Source organism: Xiphophorus couchianus, chromosome 23 (genome assembly GCF_001444195.1).
Source record: "Xiphophorus couchianus chromosome 23, X_couchianus-1.0, whole genome shotgun sequence".
Lineage (NCBI taxonomy): Eukaryota > Metazoa > Chordata > Actinopteri > Cyprinodontiformes > Poeciliidae > Xiphophorus > Xiphophorus couchianus.
Genome location: NC_040250.1, coordinates 4267 through 31633, shown reverse-complemented (window position 1 = coordinate 31633; position 27367 = coordinate 4267). Strand labels below are relative to the sequence as shown.

The 27367-nt window shown below is 46.7% G+C and overlaps 1 long non-coding RNA gene across 3 annotated transcripts; it reads right to left on the bottom strand.

Moving 5' to 3' along the window:
• Positions 1–90: 90 nt before the first annotated feature.
• LOC114139737 (uncharacterized) lies at positions 91–27090 on the bottom strand. Of its 3 annotated transcripts, none has more exons than XR_003594496.1 (7): positions 26939–27090; positions 26244–26331; positions 26018–26103; positions 7469–7659; positions 7179–7303; positions 884–1167; positions 91–265 (listed from the first exon to the last, which is right to left on the bottom strand). It is a non-coding gene; the product is annotated as an uncharacterized LOC114139737 (long non-coding RNA). The 3 variants fall into 3 exon arrangements; XR_003594497.1 differs by lacking the exon at positions 26939–27090 and adding an exon at positions 26543–26713; XR_003594498.1 differs by lacking the exons at positions 26018–26103; positions 26244–26331; positions 26939–27090 and adding an exon at positions 14915–15039.
• Positions 27091–27367: the final 277 nt, after the last annotated feature.

Here is a 27367-nt window from a genome sequence, read left to right as displayed (position 1 = left end):
CTCTCGTTTTGGGAGGATCATATTAGGACCTTGATGCCAAACAAACTACAGTTTGTACAATAATGTGAGGAGAGATTATAAAAAAGAGACTTTGTTTACTGAGAGAAAACAGCATTTATTTTCTTCTTTTCTTTGCCTCGGCTCTTCGTGGAGCTCTGCCATCTCTGCTGGTAGCTGCTTCCTCCTGAAGGAGATCCAGTTGTTGTTCTGACGGTTCTCCTCATCGTTCTCCATCATGTCAGCCATGTTCCTCCTCTTCTGTTCTCTGGGAAAAGTAATCAGATGTTAGAGCTTGCAGCACATAAATGTAGATAAATAACAGAGTTACTAATGTGGGAGTTACAAACACAGAAGGAATTATTTAAAACAGACATGTTACTTTATATATATGCAAATACTTTTTTTTACCATCCAGACCTGAACAATTATAAATAACTGCAATAGTTGCATTAATTAAAGACAAAACGTAATTAGTTGTAAGTTTTTTACCTATGCAGACATACAGCATAGGTATAAAATACTGCTATCGTTTTCTTTAGGTTTATTGGTTTTATGTCCTCTACAATTAATAATTCATAACCATTTAATAACTGAATATCATATAACATGTTTTATTATCACAATGGGGGAAACTCCGATGCAATAACAGCAAAATGAGAAACAATCGAAGCTCATAGATTCAAGATAAAACAATAAAACCAAATGAAGGCAAAATGCTGAACAATATTGACATTATTTAGAAGTGAGGAATGTGAAACTGAGTATCTTCAGAAAATGTGTTTGAGCAATAAAAATACTTTGTGTTTCAAATGTCTTCCATGACTGTATGTAGGCAACTTTAAATATATTAAAAAGCAGACAGATATATCTACAAACTGCTCACCTGGCTGGAGAGCAGCGGCGGCGGCGTTAGCTGCATCTGGGTCGGTGTTTGTATCTTCATCACTTCCGTGTTGCAGCGAGTTGAAACGTTGCGCCTCGTTTTTCTTCTCTTTGCTGCTCCGTCTGACCGCGCCCTCAGCCAATCAGTGACCTGGAGCGAAGCTTGCGTCACTGGCTGGGCTGGGCCTGCTCCGAAAAGAAGCCGGTAGAAAAGTTCGGAAAGCGAGCCGGGTCGGGTCGGGCTGCCTGCCCGGCAACCTCCAGTTGCTGATCTGTAGACTTTTGCTGAGGAAGAGAAATTTTTCTTCACATGAAAATATCGGCTGATCATTGATCTTCCAAAACTAAGGAAAGGAGAATCGAACAACCGATAACCGACCGGCCAATTCCCCCTGGTCTCTGGTTCTGATGGAATTGTGACATTAGTTTGGACCAGAACCGGCGGTCGGGTTCTGTCTCTGCAGGTTCAAGTTGATCCTTGGGGTCAGTGCTGGAACAATAATTCGTCTTGCTGTGAATCCGGAGGGAGGAGTCATGCTGCGGGCCGCATGTTTTCAGCTGGTTATCCTGAGGGGATAAAGGGACCAGGCGGCTCTTAAAGGGCCAGACCGAGAAAACGCCACGATGATGATGATGGCGGCTCTTCCTCCTCTGATGATGTCAGTCCAACATGGCGGATCCTGCATAATGGATGCATGTTTTGTCGCAGCATTCCGCCTCATTTCCTCCTCATCAAACTTTAACTTCCTGTTTCAGCCTGAAATATTCATACAGACGCAAAGCTGAACATCGGACCAGAACCAAAATAAGAAAAGGAACCTGAACAAGGACCAGAACCGAAACCTGAACCAGGACCTGAACCAGAACCGGAACCTGAACCAGGACAGGAACCAGAACCGGAACCTGAACCAGGACAGGAACCAGGAGCAGGACCAGGACCGAAACCTGAACCAGGACCAGAACCGGAACCAGGACCAGGACCTGAACCAGAACCGGAACCTGAACCAGGACAGGAACCAGGAGCAGAAGCAGGTGATTGCGCGGAGCAAAGCATGCTGGGACAGCGCCAGCACCAAAACCAGTTCTGACCCAACATAACCGGTTCTGTTTCTGCCGTAGCATTCAGTCAGGCTGGGCTCCAGACTTTGACTAGGCCACTCAGCACCTCCACTCTTCTAGTTTTCAGCCATTCTCCTGCTGAGTTATAAACCCGGTTCTGATGGACCCACAACAGAACCGGTTTCATCCATCTTGGTCCTGCCTGACCCAGTCCAACAACGGCGGCCATCATAGTTCTATACAGCCGGTGGGTCATCAGAACCTTGCTGCGCAGAACCAGTGAAGCCGGTCCAGCCGAGGCCCGGTACTGATCCGATAGCAACCCGGTTCTGTGATGGCTACTAACCCGCTCCGACGGCGCTCAGTGAGTGTGTGTGTTGGTGTGTGTGTGTCGGAGCAGAAACAGGCAGCAGCTTCTTTTATTTATCAGGTTTCAACAAAACAGCTTTTACAGCAGATGTTTCAGAGGGACACACACTGTAACACACACTGTAACACACACACACACACTGTAACACACACTGTAACACACACACACACACTGTAACACACACTGTAACATACACACTGTAACACACACTGTAACACACACACACACACACTGTAACACACACTGTAACACACACACACACACACACACACTGTAACACACACTGTAACACACACTGTAACACACACACACACACACTGTAACACACACACACTGTAACACACACTGTAACATACACACACTGTAACACACACACACACACTGTAACACACACTGTAACACACACACACACACTGTAACACACACTGTAACACACACACACTGTAACACACACTGTAACACACACACACTGTAACACACACACACACACTGTAACACACACACACACACTGTAACACACACACACTGTAACACACACACACTGTAACACACACACACTGTAACACACACACACTGTAACATACACACACACACTGTAACACACACACACACACTGTAACACACACACACACTGTAACACACACTGTAACACACACACACACACTGTAACACACACACACTGTAACGCACACACACTGTAACACACACACACTGTAACACACACACACACACACACACACTGTAACACACACACACGCACCGTAACACACACTGTAACACACACTGTAACACACACACACACTGTAACACGCACACACACTGTAACACACACACACTGTAACACACACACACACACACACTGTAACACACACTGTAACACACACACACACTGTAACACACACACACGCACCGTAACACACACTGTAACACACACACACTGTAACACACACTGTAACACACACACACTGTAACACACACTGTAACACACACACACTGTAACATACACACACACACACACACTGTAACACACACACACTGTAACACACACACACACACACTGTAACACACACTGTAACACACACTGTAACGCACACACACTGTAACACACACACACTGTAACACACACTGTAACACACACACACACACACACACTGTAACACACACACACTGTAACACACACTGTAACGCACACACACCGTAACACACACACACTGTAACACACACTGTAACACACACACTGTAACACACACACACACACACTGTAACACACACTGTAACACACACTGTAACGCACACACACTGTAACACACACACACTGTAACACACACTGTAACACACACACACACACACACACTGTAACACACACACACTGTAACACACACTGTAACGCACACACACCGTAACACACACACACTGTAACACACACTGTAACACACACACTGTAACACACACACACACACACTGTAACACACACTGTAACACACACTGTAACGCACACACACTGTAACACACACACACTGTAACACACACTGTAACACACACACACACACACACACACTGTAACACACACACACTGTAACATACACACACACACACACTGTAACACACACACACACACTGTAACACACACTGTAACACACACTGTAACGCACACACACTGTAACACACACTGTAACACACACTGTAACACACACACACACACTGTAACACACACACACACACACACACTGTAACATACACACACACACACACTGTAACACACACACACTGTAACACACACTGTAACACACACACACACACACTGTAACACACACACACTGTAACACACACACACTGTAACACACTGTAACACACACACACTGTAACACACACTGTAACACACACACACTGTAACACACACACACTGTAACATACACACACTGTAACACACACACACTGTAACACACACTGTAACACACACACACACACACACTGTAACACACACACACTGTAACATACACACACACACACACACTGTAACACACACACACACTGTAACACACACTGTAACGCACACACACTGTAACACACACTGTAACACACACACACACACTGTAACACACACACACACACACACACACTGTAACATACACACACACACACACACTGTAACACACACACACTGTAACACACACACACACTGTAACACGCACACACACTGTAACACACACACACACACACACACTGTAACACACACTGTAACACACACACACTGTAACACACACACACGCACCGTAACACACACTGTAACACACACACACTGTAACACACACTGTAACACACACACACTGTAACACACACACACTGTAACACACACTGTAACACACACTGTAACACACACACACTGTAACACACACTGTAACACACACTGTAACGCACACACACTGTAACACACACTGTAACACACACACACACACACACACACACTGTAACACACACACACTGTAACACACACACACACACACACACTGTAACACACACACACACTGTAACACACACTGTAACACACACTGTAACGCACACACACTGTAACACACACTGTAACACACACTGTAACACACACACACACACACACTGTAACACACACACACACACACTGTAACATACACACACACACACACACTGTAACACACACACACACTGTAACACACACTGTAACACACACACACTGTAACACACACACACTGTAACACACACACACTGTAACACACTGTAACACACACACACTGTAACACACACTGTAACACACACACACTGTAACACACACACACTGTAACATACACACACACTGTAACACACACACACACTGTAACACACACACACACTGTAACACACACTGTAACACACACACACACTGTAACACACACACACACACTGTAACACACACTGTAACGCACACACACTGTAACACACACACACTGTAACACACACACACTGTAACACACACTGTAACACACACACACACACACACACACACACACTGTAACACACACACACTGTAACACACACACACTGTAACACACACTGTAACACACACACACACACACACACACACACACTGTAACACGCACACACACTGTAACACACACACACTGTAACACACACACACACACTGTAACACACACTGTAACACACACACACTGTAACACACACTGTAACACACACACACACACACTGTAACACACACACACTGTAACACACACTGTAACGCACACACACTGTAACACACACACACTGTAACACACACACTGTAACACACACACACTGTAACACACACTGTAACACACACTGTAACACACACTGTAACGCACACACACTGTAACACACACACACTGTAACACACACTGTAACACACACACACACACACTGTAACACACACACACACACACACTGTAACATACACACACACACACACTGTAACACACACACACTGTAACACACACTGTAACACACACTGTAACACACACTGTAACGCACACACACTGTAACACACACACACTGTAACACACACTGTAACACACACACACACACACACACACTGTAACACACACACACACACACACTGTAACATACACACACACACACACTGTAACACACACACACTGTAACACACACTGTAACACACACACACACACACACACTGTAACACACACACACACTGTAACACACACTGTAACGCACACACACTGTAACACACACACTGTAACACACACACACACTGTAACACACACACCACCGTAACACACCTGTAACACACACACACACTGTAACACACACACACACACACACACACACTGTAACACACACTGTAACACACACACACACTGTAACACACACACACACACACACACTGTAACACACACACTGTAACACACACACTGTAACACACACTGTAACACACAGGTTTGCGTTTCTATCTTTGTGGGGACTTTCCATTGACTTCCATTCATTTCTACATCCTAACCAAAACTCAATTCACACTTTAGTCCTAAATCTGACCCCTGACCCAAAAACAGCGTTTCCCTTGTGGGGCCCAGGTTTCGGTCCCACAAGGAGCAGCGGGTCCCCACAACGTATTACAAACAAACGTGCACACACACACCCACACACCCCTGGAAGCCATTTTGTATCGACTCTACTGCGTCTCCTACTCCTACTGCGGAGGAGAAACAGGAAGGTGAATTCTGGCGTCCCGTTGAGCCGTTCTCCGTCCGTCTGTGCGTCGGCCTCGGCCGGGTTCTGCAGAACCAGAGACCAGCAGAAGGTTCACCTCTGATGGACTCAGAAGAACAAAGCCAAGGTTTTTGGAGTGGCCTAGTCCAAGTTCAGAGCTGTTTTTTTTTCTTCAAATTGATCAGTTTGAGTTTAACTGATTCGGACTGAATAGCAGGAATGTTTCTATTTTGACCTCGGATGTTCCTGAAGGCACCACCAGGCAGCTGCCCTGATGTTCCTGAAGGCACCACGCGATGGAAGCGGTTTCTGCCTCCTCTCTGTGACTCGAACAGCATCGGCAGCCAGGGACTGAACTCTGCTGCTCATAACAGAAGAGCTTTCATAATATTCCCAGAGCTTTTAATGGAAAACATCCAGCAGCCCAGGTTTCCTGTGAGAGCGCCGCTCCGAACAACGAGGACGCTTTGTTCTGGATCTCTGGACGGCGTGGGCGAGGAGAGAAACAACAAGCGGAGAAAAAAGGAAACGGCAGATTGATGAAAAGCCAAACTGGTCCCAGGACGCCATGTTCTTCTTCTGCACATATTAAAAACTCCCACACGTTTCAGGAGAATTAGCCGCGCAAGCTAGCTTAACGACTCATTAGTTTCACCTGATGGAGGCTCTGTGGGCGGCGGGCCGGACCAGAACTTCAGCAGAATCGGACCAGAACTGGAGAAGAACTGGTCCAGAACCGGTAGGAGAGCTAGTTCTGATGAGGTTCTGCAGAGGTGGAAACTGTACAAACATAATGTACTTGAGTAAAAGTTACTCTGATAACATTTTACTCGTAGTAAACTGTTGAAGTAAAAAGTACCTCATTAAAATGTAACTAAAAGGTAATTAGTTAATGAGCAGAAAGTTTTGAATTAAACAGCATCTTAATAAATAAAAATTCAACACCAAGTGAATCTTGTCGGCCATCACGAAGATCTGGGATGTTTTCTGTCTATTTTTAATGAGACATAAATTTCTCCAGTCTGCAGCTTCCCTCCTCTTCCTCAGAACCTGGCAGGCTTCATCTTCATCCTCTGTCCAACATGTCCGCTGTCCCTCCTGTCTGACAGTTTTAAGTCACTGACTCCATGAAGAGCCTGCAGATAAAGCCAATATTATTTAAGTTTCTTTTAAATATTAATTTAATGTGGAACATAAATGAAGCCAGGTCTTTATAAAAACCAATATCTCTGCCACAATGTCTTAAAAATATCACACACACAGAATCGATATCAGAAAAGATTTCATCTCCATGAACTTGAATAAATCCACCACTGAACATGCCGACCCATAGGGGGCAGTGTAGCACTGAGCTAAAGCCTGTCAGCTAATCAGATTGCTTAAAAACAAGCACAACTTTCTGTTAGGAATCAAGCATGGCGTCAGGAGTTTGGTGTGTAGGTTGAACTGTTTTTAAGAGGCACATTAGAATATGAAGCTAAGAAACGAGATGGGAAATATCGCCGCATTATTTGTTGCAGGCTTTAATACACAGGACCAAAATCACAAAACACAAATACAGAGTTTTCTCAAATTTCCATTTTGGTGGGAGTTTTTATAAATAATTGTTTGTGGAGAAATTAAACAGAGTTTTGTGTGAATGAAACGTTTCTGTTTTACGGCCGTGGCTTTTTCCTCCTCATGGTCAGACTTCAGCCTCTGCGTTTCCTCTGATTCATCACCAGGGGGCCCCGCAGACGGACCAACGCAGTTTTCCTACCGTTTCATTTTCTGTTTTACTCATTAATGGATATGCTTTCAAATAAGAATTGAGTGAAATAATCAAAACCAACTCCAGTAAAAGTTCAGCTTTTGTAAACAACTTCAGAAAGTACAGAAGGCCAGGCACTGCTGGATCAGAACCAGAACCAGAACAGAGACTCCATTAAAACCTTCAGGAAAACTTTGAGTGGAAAGATGTGTGTTTTCCACATCGCTACTCATTTCTCTGCTTCTTGGAGGGCTGTGAGCTCTTAGTCGTCCTCGGCTGTTTGGTCAACATGTGTTGTTTTGAAAATGCTCATAAATAAATTTGAATTTGACTGAAAAGCGGTGCTATCAGTGGAGTCTCAGTTCATGAAAGATTCATGGCTGTGGAGGTTCTGACAGAAGCTCCTTCAGGCTTTATGGGCTATTTTCTTAAAAACAACAATAATTTGAATTTTACCTCAGCTAGAAAACGTTTTCATGGAGCTGAACAGAGTCGCCCTCATTTCAAAGGACTAACGAGCCGTAAAGCCACGCTGACGTTTGGTATCAAATTTAAACTTTCACCAACATCTTTAAAAGAAAATAAGCATGTAAAGAAGCAAAAACACCCTAGAGTACGCTAGGTCGTCCCTTCGTTTATTGCGTACGCTAGGTCGTCCCTTCGTTTATCGCAGCGTACGGCAAGTCGTCTCTTCGTTTATCGCAGCGTACGGCAAGTCGTCTCCATTTATCGCAGCGTACGGCAAGTCGTCTCTTCGTTTATCGCAGCGTACGGCAAGTCGTCCCTTCGTTTATCGCAGCGTACGGCAGGTCGTCCCTTCGTTTATCGCGTACGCTAGGTCGTCCCTTCGTTTATCGCAGCGTACGGCAAGTCGTCTCCGTTTATCACAGTGTACGGCAAGTCGTCCCTTCGTTTATCGCAGCGTACGGCAGGTCGTCCCTTCGTTTATCGCGTACGCTAGGTTGTCCCTTCGTTTATCGCAGCGTACGGCAGGTCGTCCCTTCGTTTATCGCGTACGCTAGGTTGTCCCTTCGTTTATCGCAGCGTACGGCAGGTCGTCCCTTCGTTTATCGTGTACGCTAGGTCGTCCCTTCGTTTATCGCAGCGTACGGCAAGTCGTCCCTTCGTTTATCGCGTACGCTAGGTTGTCCCTTCGTTTATCGCAGCGTACGGCAAGTCGTCCCTTCGTTTATCGCGTACGCTAGGTTGTCCCTTCGTTTATCGCAGCGTACGGCAAGTCGTCCCTTCGTTTATCGCAGCGTACGGCAAGTCGTCTCCGTTTATCACAGTGTACGGCAAGTCGTCCCTTCGTTTATCGCAGCGTACGGCAGGTCGTCCCTTCGTTTATCGCAGCGTACGGCAGGTCGTCCCTTCGTTTATCGCAGCGTACGGCAGGTCGTCCCTTCGTTTATCGCGTACGCTAGGTCGTCCCTTCGTTTATCGCGTACGCTAGGTCGTCCCTTCGTTTATCGCGTACGCTAGGTCGTCCCTTCGTTTATCGCAGCGTACGGCAAGTCGTCTCCATTTATCGCAGCGTACGGCAAGTCGTCCCTTCGTTTATCGCAGCGTACGGCAGGTCGTCCCTTCGTTTATCGCGTACGCTAGGTCGTCCCTTCGTTTATCGCAGCGTATGGCAAGTCGTCTCCGTTTATCACAGTGTACGGCAAGTCGTCTCTTCGTTTATCGCAGCGTACGGCAGGTCGTCCCTTCGTTTATTGCGTACGCTAGGTCGTCCCTTCGTTTATCGCGTACGCTAGGTCGTCCCTTCGTTTATCGCAGCGTACGGCAAGTCGTCTCCATTTATCGCAGCGTACGGCAAGTCGTCTCTTCGTTTATCGCAGCGTACGGCAAGTCGTCCCTTCATTTATCGCAGCGTACGGCAGGTCGTCCCTTCGTTTATCGCGTACGCTAGGTCGTCCCTTCGTTTATCGCAGCGTACGGCAAGTCGTCTCCGTTTATCGCAGCGTACGGCAGGTCGTCCCTTCGTTTATCGCGTACGCTAGGTTGTCCCTTCATTTATCGCAGCGTACGGCAAGTCGTCTCCATTTATCGCAGCGTACGGCAAGTCGTCTCCGTTTATCACAGTGTACGGCAAGTCGTCCCTTCGTTTATCGCAGCGTACGGCAGGTCGTCCCTTCGTTTATCGCGTACGCTAGGTTGTCCCTTCGTTTATCGCAGCGTACGGCAAGTCGTCCCTTCGTTTATCGCAGCGTACGGCAGGTCGTCCCTTCGTTTATCGCGTACGCTAGGTCGTCCCTTCGTTTATCGCAGCGTACGGCAAGTCGTCTCCGTTTATCACAGTGTACGGCAAGTCGTCCCTTCGTTTATCGCAGCGTACGGCAGGTCGTCCCTTCGTTTATCGCGTACGCTAGGTCGTCCCTTCGTTTATCGCAGCGTACGGCAAGTCGTCTCCGTTTATCACAGTGTACGGCAAGTCGTCTCTTCGTTTATCGCAGCGTACGGCAGGTCGTCCCTTCGTTTATCGCGTACGCTAGGTCGTCCCTTCGTTTATCGCAGCGTACGGCAAGTCGTCTCCATTTATCGCAGCGTACGGCAAGTCGTCTCTTCGTTTATCGCAGCGTACGGCAAGTCGTCCCTTCATTTATCGCAGCGTACGGCAGGTCGTCCCTTCGTTTATCGCGTACGCTAGGTCGTCCCTTCGTTTATCGCGTACGCTAGGTCGTCCCTTCGTTTATCGCGTACGCTAGGTCGTCCCTTCGTTTATCGCAGCGTACGGCAGGTCGTCCCTTCGTTTATCGCGTACGCTAGGTTGTCCCTTCGTTTATCGCAGCGTACGGCAAGTCGTCCCTTCGTTTATCGCAGCGTACGGCAGATCGTCCCTTCGTTTATCGCAGCGTACGGCAGGTCGTCCCTTCGTTTATCGCAGCGTACGGCAAGTCGTCTCCATTTATCGCAGCGTACGGCAAGTCGTCTCTTCGTTTATCGCAGCGTACGGCAAGTCGTCTCTTCGTTTATCGCAGCGTACGGCAAGTCGTCTCTTCGTTTATCGCAGCGTACGGTAGGTCGTAACGTGTCTCTAGGAGCCCTAAGGAATTGAACATTGAAATGTGAGAGAAACGGATCATCATCACGGATCATCATGGTGTGAATTGAACCAAAGTCTTGGTTTATTTCATGTGTTTTTCCAAAGACATTTATTCATCACAGCAAATTACCATATTAATGTTCATTAACGTTTTAAATCTAATCATCCATTTAGGAAACATGTTCAGCTGCCTACAGGAAGAAACAAACCTTTCATTTCAAAATATTCCTGCTCCCTCAGTTCTCTTCATCCTCCACTTCACCTGTGGGCATGACAGGGACTGTGGGAGGAGTACCCAGAGAAAACCCACGCAGGCAGGAGACAGCATGCAGGCTCCCCACTGATGGACCCGGCCATATTTTCTAGTTTTATTAAATTGAAGAACTCATCACTGGAGGGAAAAGCTGCTTTTAGTCTAATTGTTTTAAATTTCTTTTTGCAGTTTTGGTGGAGTAGCAGAATTTGGTTGAAGCTCCTGGGACGAATAATCTCCAGGTGTTTGGAGGAGCGGCCATCTTTAAATCAGAGCCTGGAAAACAGATTCTGGATCTTCATTGTTAAAAACATTGTAACCTACAGAGGTTGTGGGTTTGATTCCCGACCAGCCTCTGCTCATTCACCACCAAATATGGACCGACCGGGCCTTTGCCGCTCCACCACGGTTTCAGGTCTGAGTCTAGCTGAAACGGGCGGTTTCTGGAAGACGGGCGGGTCCGCCGTATCAGAACCGGATCCCCTCCGGGTTTCCCCTCCCGTTTAATTAATTGTCTCTGCAGTAGCAGCTGTCGTCTCTGGAGTCCTACCGGTTCTGCTGCGATCTGGCGGCAGCGCGTTTAATGATGAAGCATCTGGACGCTGGCGCCGCAGAAGAAGCACATCCATCCTGAGCCTTGAAGAGCTGCACTTCACACAGTCTGAAGACTCAACATCTGGGTCATCTTCACGTTTCAGGCCGAACCTGACCGAGCAGCTGCAGCTGCAAGCGATGCTTAACCAGCTGTACGGCTTTATTACATGAAACAGCGAGGCATCAAAGCAGCTGCTGGTCTGCCGTTAGCAAGGTGAACGTTCACCAAGAGGTTAACGTTCAACGCGGATCCGTTTAACGCGGATCACACTCCTCCTTTCACACAGCTAAACTGGACGCAGGCTGACCTGTATGGATATTTACATCAACCCCCTGTGAGGAATCATGTTTCTTTGGCGAACTCCACATCAAGGTCAGAGTCTAAAACCCGCTGTGTTAGCTCTGGTTGTGCAGCTCTATGTGAACCACAGGAATAACTTGTAGTGGCTTTCAGAGGAACGTTGAGGAGCGGTGAGAATGATTTATATTTGTGAACAAAGAATGATGTGGCGTTTACATCTCAACAAGCTGCCCAGCGTGTGGCGCTGTTTTTCCTGTGAAGTTCATGTCTGTGTTCCGGGTTGGCCGGAGCGTTAGCGGTTAACGAACCAGCGCTAACCTCATCATGCAGGTTCAGCCGCTGGTTTTATATTATTTTATGATTATTTTTAGTATTATTTTTCCGGCAACATGATGCTCCAAACCATACCAAATGTTTTGTCCACTTAGTCAGCCAGAGTTAATGCGCGCAGCTGTGTGGAGATCTGAGAATCTCGTCCCTTAAAACTCCAGCAACCAAAACAGTTTCTGTGTCTCTTATTAAAACTCAACAGACAGAAATGTTAGAGCTGCTAAAGCCACATTAGCAGCATTGAATTAAATCTCCGTTTGTTGCTCATCATCAGTGCAGCAGATTGAACTCATCCTGCAGGGCCGGTCCAAGGCTGCATGAGGCCTGGGGCAGAATCTGACCTAGGGGCCCCTCTTGCTGCTAAAACCATCAGCACCTCTAACAGCTTCTGGGTTGGATTTAATCTGGGAGAGAGAGAGTAGATTAACTGGCCAACCTGAAAACAATCAGTTATAATTACAGTTCATTCATTTGTATTTATGAACAAACAGCTCAAAGTCAAAGATTAAACTCACAGCATCAGATTGTTGCTATGGTAACAAAACAATCCAACGATGAAGATTGTTCTTTGAACTTTTACAAAGTAAACTTGCCAGCTTCTTAAAATCTTACATATAAATGTTAATTTAAAATCTTTTAATTTATGTTGAAACCACTAAATCAAATTTAGCAGCATTGATCATCTCAATAATCAAATATTACATTTATATATCTGTGTTAAAATATGAGCATTTATGGCCCCTGAAGCCCTGGGGGCCTCATGGAGCCACTGACTTCATTTGGATTAAACAGAAGTGAAAATAATTGATACTAATTCTAATTGTGTTTTTGATCTGTTGTTTTTAAGACTAGTTTTGGGTTTAAATATAGTTTCACTGGAGATGTTTTCCTGTAACATTTAATCACCCAGAAATATTTTTTACATTTTCTGTCAACTTAACATCTTTAAATACAAAAACATGGTGGACCGACCGCCGGGCTGAGCAGGTTTACTGGGAGAAACTCTGAAATTAATATTTCCTTTTATAAGTTAGTTAGTTAGTTAGATGGTGAGCCACACATCATCATAAGTTGCTTTTCGCTTTAGTTTGCTTTGCAGTTATTTAAGTATTCCTTGTTATGTTATTTTCTAACACCTTACAATGTTTATATGGAGTGCACACATTAACACTGCAAGGTCAAAATTCAGTTCTGTTGTATTGATATTATTTCTTCGTTTGAGTTAGCTGGAGTTTGGCTCCTCCTCAAAGGGCCGAGGTTCCTGAAGTGCCGCTGATGGCCTCATAGTTGAACCACATGCTTCATGCTGGGGGTGTTTAGGGATTTATTTCATTGGTTTGGGTTAGTTTTCAGGTGGCAGCCATTTTGTTTTCCCCTATTGTGTCAACATGGTTTAGCGAAGGCAGGATTTAAATGCCCTTATGTGTCATTTCAGGTGAGGTCAGTCTGTCTTTGAGCTCAGTATGTTGCGTTGACTCTTTTATTACTGTTGTGTGAATCGTTGCTCAGACTTGTGTTCTGCCTTCTGTACTTTTGGTCCCTGACACCCTAAACTACTGCAGTTGTGTTGTGACTGTAACTTTATCCTCTGAGCATCAATAATACATTTAAATAAATGATCCGTCCTTCACCAGGAAGTTCAGATGGCGAACACTCATTACTAATCCTGATTTTATTCCACAGTTCTGGTAAAGGCCCGGTCCAAACTCAGTCACATTTTCTGTCCTTTGAACCCAAAGTTCAAAGTGGCAACACGTGGAAAAGTTCATTTGGTTCATTTGCAGTTGAATCAAAGTTTGTGAGACAATCAGGGTAAGATAAACGCTGCAGCCCAAAGGTTCTGACGGTTCCGACCCGAGTAGCCATTCTTCCTGCTGGTCAGTTAAATCCAGCTGAAACCCAACATGGTGAATATGAATTTCACACTTTAATCTGATTCTCAGGCAGATCTGCTGCTTTGGTTGCAACTCCGACCACCTCAGCATGCCGAGTGCTTGAACTGCACCGCTATGTTATTTACTGAACTTTGACCCCCAGATGGTCTGTGCAGACACTGACATCAGCACGCCGTGTCCAAGACGAGCAAAGAAAAGTTTCTATTTATCTCTGAGTTGTACCTGAACTGAGGGATGAAGAGCCTCCTCCTCTTCCTCCCGCTGGGTGACTTCCTGGGCTCGCCATGTTTGCTCCGTTCCCCTCCAGCGAACATCAGATGTAACCGAACCGCAGGACAAAACCAGAGCATTACTTTTTAAAGAAGCGGGACGGTGATGCGTGCTGACAGCGGCTGCTAATTGGAGTAAATTAATTTACCTCGGGCGCTGCTGTTCTCACAACGCGCCGCTCGCTGCCTGAATAAGAGATGATGAGCGGCGGCCGCGGCAGCCCTGGCTTTCTGAATCATTTAGCGCCGCAATCTGCTAATTAGCGGGGAGAAAAGCCGGCTTTCAGCCACAATTAAGACGGGCCTCTGTCAGTCAGGGGGGAGGAGCGCTTCATTTATTCATCCTCTGAGCAGATGCTGAGTGCTGGGCGGGTGGGACGGAGAGCTGGGGGAGCCCAGAGCTCAACTTTTACTCTTCCTCCTCCTCCTCTTCCTCCTCCGAGGAGCCGAGGAGGGGGGGGGCAGAAACAAAGCTCAACAAAAGAGCAGGAACACACACACACACACACACACACACCCACCCTCTGGAGGGGTGTTCATGTCTGACACACTGAGTGTTAACTGGTTGTACAGCCCAAGGTCAGACCACCACACACACACACTAAACACACACACACACACACACTCAGTCCCAGCAGCCTGGCATGCAGCCATGAAACCGCACTCAGGATGCATCCCAGCTGAGCGACCGCACACACACACAATAAAACACACACACTCACTAACACACACACGTCTCTGCAGCAGAGTTATTGAGGTGACCGAGCTTTTCTCCTGCTGGGAGATTTAAACTAAACTTTCTCAGTTTAACTTGATGAAAGGTCACCTGCAGGAGGTCAAAGTTCACCACCTTCCTGCCAGCTGATTGGTGGAGCCAGCCGTCAGTCAGACCATCTGTGACGTAACAAAACGAGGCTTCAGCTTCTGATACCTTCAATTCAGGAAGGACCTCAGGCGCTCTGCGGGAGGAAACGGGAAGCTGACGGCATCAGCTCTGGAACGAGAGCCGAGTCCGGGTCCAGAACCCGGGTCCAGAATAAACGTTTCAATCTGACTGCGGCTCAACAGGAAGCTACAGAGACAACAGAACTGCCATGGTCTAGTCAAAGTCCAGGCCTCAGCCATGAGCATAACCTCAAGGAACCGAAGCAGCGACAGAGAGTAGTTGGACCAGAACCACAGCTGATTCTGGTTCTGCAGGTTTTCAGGTGAATATTTCAGATGTTTTCCTTCCTGCTGAACTGGAACTTGGACGTCCTGCTCTCTGAAGGTTTGGCAACATGGCCGCCCCCCGCCCCTCCCCAACTGGTTTCCTTTGATCTGAAAGTCTTTGCCGCCTCATTGACTGTAATGAGATCTGGAGAATCCGTGAGGACGGCGGGGATTTGACGCCGAGCCGAAAAACTCCAGCCGGGGAATCGGCGGCGGGCACAAACAAAATCGAAAAGAGGAGAAGGGAGGAGGAAGATCTCAGATGGCTTGGCAGCGTTCCCCCCCATCCTCCGTCCCAGCATTAATTTCCCCAACGTCTGAGGCTCCTGCAAGGGGGGGGGCGGTTGGCACGGCGATGCTGGATGTTTCTCTTTACAGCGGCGTCCCTCGACGAGGAGACGACGCTGCTTTAATCTCACCAGCTGACTGCCGTCCAGTCCACTAATCAGCCCGGTGGGTGGCGGGGGGTTCTGGGTCAAGGAGACAACACTGTCACCTTCCTCACACTACAACTTTGCTTTCGGGTCCCTGAACGCAACACAACGTCTCCGCTGATCAGAGATGTTTCCAATCAGCTCCTCCACCAATCGGCAGCCAATCAGGAGGCAGCGGGCTTCAACTCCAGAGCTGCACCGTCTCTTTAACTTCCTGTAATTTGTAATGTGTTTAGCCGTTTAGGATTAGCAAAGCTAATGTTTTGGTTTGAGTTTCAATCAATTTTTTATCTCATTTTTAGCGGTTTAGCTTTAGCATCGCTAAGATTCTTATAATGAATGAAGCTAACGTTTTAGCTAGCATCTGAAACCAGGTTTAAACATCTGGCTGATTGAGCTCCAGGGTTGTGCAACATGAGTATGATGAAGTAAGTCCGGCTGGTACCGGGTCATTTGGACCCTCTGGTTCCGGTTGTTCTGAAATCGACTCATGTTGTGAAATGGATGCGTCTGGATTTATTAATGATTATTAATTAGAATCAGATTTTTACTGAAACGTTGGAACAGAACTGATTCCTCGGATCTCTGTCATTTCCCAGAGCCGCACAGAACCCGGTTCTGAAGCCAGTTCTGGAGGGGCAGAGCGGCTTTAGTTAAACTGCGGTGGAGACCGGGCCAGTACTGTGTGGTGGAACCGGGCCGGTCCAGTTTGTGCAGAGCAAGCTGAGGTCGGCCTGATCTGCTGCAAACATGGACCAGAACCTCCTGTTCGACCTGGTTCTGGCTCTGCAGAGAACACTGTGGTGTGGCTTCCAGAGGTCAGAGTCAGGGTCACGCTCCCGCGCGCTGCAGCATCCATCTTTAATACTAAAACATTTCTCAGAACCGCGGCGGGTCCCGCAGCGCCGGCCCGGCTGTCATTAGCCGGAGTCATAATTTTTTGATAAGCTGCGCCGCAGCGCCGCATGTCATTAGCATCATGCTAATGCGGCTGCAGCTGCAGGTCAGGCCCTCACCGTTATTCTGATGAGCCGCCGGTCCAACAGGTCGGAACCGTCTCCTCTGATCCGACTCTTTAGGTTTAGTCCCAGAAATGATTAATCGCCCTTTGCGGTGCAGAAAACAGGAAGGTTCTGATCCAACTGGACCAGAACCAGTTTGTCCCAGAGCATGATGCTGCTGCAGGCTGAGGTTCTGCAGGGTTCTGGTGTGGCCCGGTTTGGCCCAGAATCGTGGATCTGCAGAAAATGATTATTCATCTTCAACATGTAGAAATAAAAATCTGAAAAGTGTGGTGTGCTTTTACATTATGACTCTGTGAAGCTGAAGGGTAAACAACAACCAGAATGAAGTTAATTATTAACAATATTTATTGTTACATAAATAAGAGAGTTTCTCGTTAACTTTATCCATTTGTTGTCAATCCGTTAATGTTCAACTCGAATTTAAAAACCACTTCAGGCGGACAAACCCGCATAAACCACTGCAATGTTCACTGCAAACTGAAGATTCACTGGATTCACTGCAGAATGATCACATGCAATCCAAACTGGAGATCACACCAACAGAATCGGGTCTCAGATATTTTAGATCAGCAGCCACATGAAACCTGAGTATTCAGGAAGTGACCCAAAGACAGACAGAGGACAAAACAATAAATGTTAGGTTGTCAGTCTGACCACAAACACTGAGAGGACACAAACAACCCAAACTGGACGCACTAACAAGAAAATCAAACTCTAAAAGGAAGCATTGATAAAACTGTAAAAACAAAAATTACTAAATGCTTATTAAATCATTTTAATCAAGTTGATCTAAAACATTAAAACACTGAATACCTGCATCACATTAACCAGACCTCTGAGATCAAACTAGATGTAGCAGATCTGCTGCAGCCCTACCAGATAAAAAATATAAAAAACATCCAATTCAGTCTGATTAAAAGAGACTAATGTATCAACCTACCTGTGGCGTCACGCCCAGGTGACACTGCGCTGCGTCATTAATAAAGCAGCTTTGTATAAAAACACACATCAGCACAAACTAATTAAGAGAATCGATTTAAAACAATTTTCCTCCAAACCCACATCCAGCAAACAGCGTGGGCCCGACACGCACCTGGTCTCACACAGCGTGGGCCCGACACGCACCTGGTCTCACACAGCGTGGGCCCGACACGCACCTGGCCTCGCACAGCGTGGGCCCGACACGCACCTGGTCTCGCACAGTGTGGGCCTGACACGCACCTGGTCTCGCACAGCGTGGGCCCGACACGCACCTGGCCTCGCACAGCGTGGGCCCGACACGCACCTGGTCTCACACAGCGTGGGCCCGACACGCACCTGGTCTCGCACAGTGTGGGCCCGACACGCACCTGGTCTCGCACAGTGTGGGCCTGACACGCACCTGGTCTCCAGCCTCCACCTTCCCTTTTATAGAAGCTCAGGCTGTGGAGGGAGCGCCACCTGGTGGTGACGAATGTTACAAGACGTTTCCGAGTCAGAACTCTGACTGAAGGTTCTGATCAGGAAAACGCGGCTCTGGAGTTTCCTGTAAACAAACAGGAAGTGCCAGTGAATGCACCACGGTGGCCCGTTCCCTCCTCTTCCTCCTCTGATGAAGACGAGGCAGCTGCTCAGAATACACGATGAGCGTCTGACGCCCGGCGTCCCATTAAACGGGGCCGGCGCTCCCCCCGGTTCCGGCCCGGTTCGGCCCGGCTCTTTAGGGCCTTAAGGGGAGCGGCGAGCCGCAGCGCAGCGGGCCAGCTGGCTGCTTTTATGGACGAGCCGCTGTTTACGGCCAGATGTTGGAGCCGGCGGCGCCGCGGGATGGAGAACCGGCGGCGCCGCGCTTCATTCAGGAGGAGCGCTGTGTGTGTGTGTCTGTGTGTGTGGGGGGGGGAGGAGGGCATGGGGAAGAGGAGAAAGAGGAAGATGCAGCCGCCAGCAGCAGAGGACCGAGCTCTCCTCCCGGCGGCGCTGCCTGGCTCCAGGGCACGGCGGCAGCGGCTCCTCATCCATGATGGGAGACCGAACCGGACTGGGTTCTGGTTCTTTGGGTTTAATCAGGACCCACCAGAACCAATCTTAGCTTCACCAATGCTAAGCTGCTAAACACAAATGAAATTAGCAGAACCTAAAGCAATACAAATCAGTGAAATATAATGCTAAACAAAACCTAGCGGGGGGGCGTGGCGGAGGGGTTAGCGCGACCCACATTCAGAGGCAACGTGGCCTCGACGCGGCCGTCGCGGGTTCGACTCCCGGCCCAGACGACGTTTACTGCATGTTTTCCCCCTTTCCTTCAGCCTACTTTCATATAAGGGACACTAGAGCCACAAAACGACCCCCTGTGGGACGATAAAAAAAACTAATATAAATAAAACCTAGTGGGAGTTATGCTAAACCAAAAACGTTTGTGGAACTTAACGCTAATCCTCAGCAGAAGCTAATGCTAAAGAAAACAATAATGGAAGCTAATGTTGAAAGGCTAAACAGGGAAACTATTGCTAAACTGTTAAGCACAAAAAATAGTGTAAGTTAATGCTAACATAAAAATTAGCAGTAGCTAACACTAACAATAAATTTGCAGAAGCATTGCTAAACAAAAATACTGTTAGCCAACACTAAACCGCTAAGCTAAAGAAAAATAGCACAAGCTAACCTAAAATTTATTGATACATTAAAATAGACTGACGTTTACCTGACAGCAGCCTAGGATAAATGTATCCATGGCAACATCTTTGATTGACTCCTCCTGGTGGTGCCAGTGAACCCAGCGAGCGGTTCTGATACATCACCGAGCCGGTCCAACAGAACCGAGCCACATCTGCAGATTAACCATCAGCCTTAATGTCTTGGATCTGAGCGGCTCCACCTCCTCGGCTTATTTCCCTCCGGTTCCTCTTCCTCCCGTGGCCCCTGCAGCTCCATCAGAACCTCATCAGAACATCTTCGGCTCAGCGGGGGTTTGATTAAAAAAGGCTAAAGTTAATAAAATCATTTCCCTCCATCTGCTCCAATGAAGCTGCGGCGCCCATAAACGCATCCTCTCACTCGGCGGTGCCGCATTAACGACGCCGCGTCACAGAACGCTGCTCAACATGAGGCCTGGGGCCAGCGGGGGCCCTGACAGGCCACCAGCTGGACCACAGCGCCACAATCAGAAACAACTCCACTTTGTTCAGCCAAGGATTCGAAACCTCAAGAGGAAAACATCGACCCAGAAAGATTCAAGCCTGGAAGAACCTGGAGTCGGATCCAGAACCAGATTGGGATTCGCTTCATCTCTGGCACAGAGCGTACCTGTACAGACCTGAATCCAAACATGTGTGTGTGTGTGTACTTGTATTACTACATAGTGGGGATCACATTCACCATTTTCACCCGCAAAGCGAGGTCCTTGAGGAAAGCGAGGACATTTTCCTGGTCATCACTTTCCTCAGTCCTACTGCGCTCTGCTAGTTAGACTATTGGTCCGGTGTGAATTAAGTACTGGTTTGGGTAGGACTGGTACTATGAGGACAAACAGCCACGTGTGTGTGTGTGTGTGTGCGTGTGTGTGTGTGTGTGGGCGTGTGTGAACACATGAATTTCAGCTGCTGCAGTTCAGGTAGTTGAGTATTGAACTGGGTGTCGGTGAGCAGCCGGGTCGTCTTTATGACACAGAACCAGAGTGTTAATGGTTTAATTGGGCCAGGTAATGGTCCTTACTCTGGGACAACTAGGGGGAAGAAGGTTGGGTCCAGCGACCTTCACAGTCGCTCATCTGGACTGAAAAACATTAAAAGAGCTGTGGAAAGGAGGAAATGAGCCTTTTAATGGCAACTTTAATGATGGAGCAGAAGAAGAAGAGCACTGAGTGATGAAGTCAGACAAGTTCTTCATCATTTCTGCTCTTCATAAACCAGAACCTGGACGACCCGCTCAGGCAGCAGATTCTGTAGGGAAAGCACCTGCCCCTCCCCCACCTGGTCCTGACTGAGTTTCTGGACTGAAAGTAACGTGTTAAATTCCCGGGCCTATTTTAGTCAAAACAAATAATCTGGTTGCTGGTTCTCTAAACTTTAGTCATATTGGTGAACATTGAACTGGGTTGATTTGAACCTCTAATTTATTTTCTGTCCAGAACTGTTCAGCTGGCCCACTGGGTTCACTTTGGATCTCTGGTTCCATCCCGTTTCGACGGCCGGGTCTGGTTCAGAGGCCGAAGCTTCACCTGGAGCTTCTTTACCTGCCGCACAGGGAGGCGGCGCCTAACACGGCCCCGCCCCGCAGCGTCCTCAGGGCCCGGTTCGGGCCGGCCGGGCTCCCCGCGCCGCTGCAGCATTAATGAGGCGACAGCTCTGCCCGGTTCTGGACTCATTAAGCATCTGCAGCGCCAGATGCGACGAGCCGCCACTAGACGCATAAAAACCACTTCCCATCTGGAGGAGAGGGGAAGAGAGGCTGGCTGCTCCCTGTTCACAGCACAACACACACCGAGACACACACACACACACCGAGATACAGAGACACACACAGAAGAGAGAGAGATGCACACCAAAACACAGAGAGACTGGCTGCTCCCTGTTCACAGCACAACACACTGAGACACACCAGGCAGAGAGAGAGCGCCACATTGAGGGATGAGCAGCAGAAACCTGAGAGAGTTTCTCTGAGATTAGAGGGTTGTTTGGAAGGTCAGAAAAGGTTCTGGTCCTGTTGATCTCCTGAAGAACTTCCTGGGCCCGCCCCAGTTGAGACGTCCTGCAGGTTCTGGATATTTACTGACCCGGATAGCATCCAGAACCAAACCGCTTTCATTAGTGATCCATTCAGATTGGAACATTGAAAAAAATACAGCCATCTGTCGTCATGGTAACGACATCTGTTCAATATCTACATGGAGTGATTTCAAGAAATTTAAACCCCCTTTAGAACTGAGTAACCAGCTAAACCAACAACCAACTAACCAACAACCAGTTAAACCAACAACCAGCCAAACCAACACCCAGCTAATCTAACCACAAATTAACCAACAACCAGCTAAACCAACCACCAATTAACCAGCGAGCATCTAAACCAACGACCAGTTATACAACAACTAGTTAAACCAACTAACTAAACCAACCACCAGCTAACCAACGACCATCTAAACCAGGGGTCCCCAAAGTCGGTCCCCGAGGGCCGGCATCCTGCATGTTTTAGTTCCTCCCTGGTGGCACCAACAACCCTTTCAGCAGGTCAATGTTCTTCTTAGGCCTTTTAATGAGCCGTCATTTGATCCAGGTGTGTTAAACCAGGGAGAGAACTAAAACATGCAGGAGGCCGGCCCTCGAGGACTGGCTTTGGGGACCCCTGACTAAACCAACCAGTTAAACCAACCACCAACTAAGCAAAAACAGGTTAAACCAACAACCAGCTAAAATGACCAGCTAAACCAACCACCAACAAACAGTTAAACCAATAACCAGTCAAAACAACGACCAGCCAAACCAAGACCCAGCTAAACTAACCACAAACTAACCAACAACCAGCTAACCCTAACTAATGCAGTAACCAATAAGAACTGCTGCTCCTGAAAATCTAACCACCAAACTACTAACTAATCAATATAAGATAACTAGAACCAACATTTGTTGCTTCAGCAAACAACAACAAAAAACTACCAGAAACCTGATCAACCAACTTACCCACCAGCTGATTGATTAGCTGATCAACCCAAACTCAGCTCCTCGCTGCTCAACAGAACCCAACTACAGCAGAAGCCCCAAGGCTCCTCACTGTTGCCATGGTGACTACAAGCTGTGCAGCCGACAGCAGGTATCATCATCATCATCATCATCATCATCAGAGAGGATCTGAACCAATTTGCAGTGAATTGATGAGCTGAAGCTGATAAGCTGTGTTCCACCTGCAGCAGGTCTGTCACGTCAGGCTGCAGCTCGTTAACACGGCAACACGTGATGCAGCAGCAGCAGCAGCAGCAGGCGGCCCAGACGCTGGTTCTGATGATATTTTATTGATATTGTGGATTAGGACTGAAACGATTCCTCGAGTGATTCGAGTACCTCAATTATTACAATTCCTCCAGGAAAATGTATCTGCCTCGAAGCCTCCTTGCATTATATTTTATTATTTAGCGCACCGTGTTCCGGCCGGGACTTTATTTAAGCCCTCACTTCCTCCTGAGTTGTTGACGAAAGCTAAGTGTTCGCAGCATAACGTCCAATTTTCAAGTTCATCCCGTGAAGATTTCACTGATTCATGATAATGTCCGGGTTTTTGTCGATTTTCGGAGGACCAATAAACATCTTTAAAATGACTGGCGCCATGCCTGGAGTACGGCAGCTTTTCTCCTCCGGAGCTGCTGGTTCAGAGCGAACGGCAGGAAGAGCTGCAGGATTATTTATGCAGGTCAGCGGATAGACAGAACGCTGCAGGCTGCTGTGCTTTAGATGCGTAGCTTTCATCAAAATACCGGAAAATAAATTTCATATCATCCCGGTCGCAACAAGTGGGTGGCGAAGCGCATGGTGTTGTTTCATACCTGGTAGATGTTTCTGAGTGACGAATGCAGGAGTCAAATCCTGTCGCTAACAAAGCTATAAATGTTTGGGCAAGGTCAGAGTTCATCTAGTAAACTGACTGAAGATGAATACAGAAACCAAAACCTGGAGTATAGACATTTTTTTATAATAGCCTGCCTCTTTATTATTAAACTGAATATAATAATTTCAGATTTTTAACGTTTCTTCAGATTAACTTAGAAAGTGAGCTATTATTGTTACTAGTTCATTTTCTAGATTACAGAAAAGTAACTTAGGGAAGCTCAAATGTGAAAGATTGTACTGATGTTAAAATATGATAGTAATACTGCTGTTATGTTAGATTTAGCAATGTTTTATTTGATCTTTTTTTATCCGATTAATCATAAGAATAATCGATAGATTACTTGATAACTAAAATATTCGTTTACAACAGCCCTTTTTGTGGATATTTTATGAAGTGCAGCAGCAGAAGGAAAGCCTCTGATCTGCCGTCCGGGTCGGTTCAGACTCAGAGGTCAGAGGTCAGTCTGGGTTATCCTGGTTGAGTTAGCCAGCTAGCCGTTAGCCTGAAGCAACATGAGCGGCAGTGGGGTTGCTGGTGCAAATGCTGAGTCTGTCCCACAGGAGGGACCAGTTACCCCATCATTTACAGATTTATATATTTCATGAGTAATTTATCCCAGAAAAGTTTCAGCTCGTCGCTCAAATGACGACCAGAACGGATTTTTTGTCTTCCTGTCAACAGCAAGCAGAGCTCCAGATCCGTTACCAGACCGGTTCTGATCCAGTTCAGTTTCAGTTTTTAAACTGTTTCCACATCCAGCTGCATCGCTGCAGGTCATCCCCACCGCCAGAGGGCGCTCTCCAAGTCAAGCGTCTGGCTGAAGGCCCCTCAGGGTTCTGCTGGTTCTGTGCTGCAGCTGAGTCCACAGAACCATGAAGCTGGTTCTGTTTGTCGGACCGGTCCAGGACTCTCCAGCTGAGCGACTCTGCCTGCAGCCCAGCGCTGATGGAGAGCTGAGCTCTGAGTTCTGCTGGTCCTGCTGAGCAGGTCGGATTGGACCCGTCCTGTGAGGAAGTCCAGCTCCCAGATTCAGTTCTTGGATCTGAAGATGAATGTTTTCCTGACTCCTACGCCAGAGCGGACTGGGTCGGGCCGGAGCGCCACACAATGCTCTGGTTTGTGGCTGAGTCTGAGTGGGCCGGTGTGGATCCGGTCCGGCCCGGCCCAGTCCCACGGGCCGATGAAGTGGAGCAGCTGCTCTTCAGACTCAGAACAAAGAGCCTCCAGAACCCGGGCTGCCTCCTTGGTTCTGGTTCTAGTCAGATACAGATCAGAACCAGTTCTGCTGCATCATTAAGGGGGTAAATATCTGCCGCTGTGCTGATGATCCTCAGATTTCTCTATAATCCATATTAATCCAATCTGTCACCAGATTACAGGATATTAAAACCTAGATGACTCCAAACTTTCTGCTTTAAATTCTGACCGGACATATCTTGTTTGTTTTTGGACCAGAACCTGATCAGCCGATCACTGATCTGAATGAGATTAAATGATTCTCCAGTAATAAAGTAAAGAACCTCTGTGTTATTTTAACCATCATGTGTCTTTAAATCCCAAGTAAACTTCATAACCCTTTTGTTTTGATTAGTGCCACTTTTTCTAATAAAGGTTTTACCAGACAGACAGATGGATGCCAAGAAAACGCCACATTCAGCAAAACAAATCCTAAACTCTTCAGTGAGACGAGGGGAAACAGACCAGTTGGGATAATTTCAGAGGTTTGAACAAAGATAAGTTCTTAAGCATGTCAGAACTGCTGATGAGGTGCTCACATTATACACAGATGTAATATTAATTATTAAAACTCACTGTCCAGGTTCTGAAACCTCCTCCAGCAGAAATACAGGAAGGTCGAGGGAAACGCTGGTTCATCTGGTGTGAACGTCCTCGAACTCCTCGTTAGATCAAAACAAAGTTGCATCTTCTGTTAGGATAACTGGACTGAACGAACAGTTCAATCACAATATATCCACAAATGAAATCTACATATTTAAGGTAACAAGACAAACTGCAAAGTTTAATCTTTGAAATTTACCTTTTCAATGTGAATGTTTAGAATGACACCAAAACAATCAGCAAAGAGTTGGCCCGGTTCTGGTTCTGGTTCCTAACGCTGTGGGAGTCTGAATGGACCATTTAAAAACAGCCGAAGGACAAGAAAGCAGCATCAATCTGACACTTCACACAGAGGCAAAACTAGAAAATCACGGCACTTTGCGCCAAAACAGACAAACTACATAGGAACACATGAAGCAGGAAGGATTAAGCTTCTTCTTATCGCCAAAAACACACAACCGCCATTTCTGCTTAACCAAACCAGCAGTTTTCAATTACCTGATAATGTCTGACGTGCTTAAACTCCCAACATTTAAGGTGCTATGCTCAAATATATCGATAAATACGTTTGGATTAATTGAACCGGAAGGTAACAAGTGACTTCCGGTTGAGTGTAACGGGGGCTAAATGAAGCTACAGCAGAAAAAGACGAAAATATAATTTGAGTCTTGTTTTATTCTCAATGTCTTCCAATCAAAACAAAACAGAATGAAGTAAAACCGTTGGTGTTTTCTCACCTGACCTTCTCCCCTTCACAATAAAAGTATACATTCGGGTGTGAAATATTGTATACGCCACACTACCGTCATTGAAGCACAGCGGTCTGAGTTCTCTATGCTAAACCAAAATGTTTCAGAAAAAGCTCAGTGATTACATATGATTTTAAATACACACCATGTGTCCGATGAGCTGCGGAAATGAATCACGAAGGTTTCTTTACTGCAGCGACGAGAAACGGATGAAATGTACCTTGATATTCTTCTATGTGGCTTATTTGAGTAGCGTATTAGACCGCTTACCGCCCCCTTCTGACTCGGAGGGTAAAGCAGAGCTTATGCAACATCACAAATACTTTGGGAACTCCTGGATACTCGGCGTTTAAGCGGAATTAGCAATTCATAAATTTCACAAATAAAATAGTACATATAAAGATACATTCTTGTTCAATGATTATAGAATAGTCTCACGAAAAACTTAAAATTCCATCAAACAGTAATGTTGGCCATCTTGATAATTACCATTATAATTCTTGAAGTTATAATACTATAACTATACTAATTTTTAAATACAGGTACTATTAAATACAGGTATATTAATAACTAT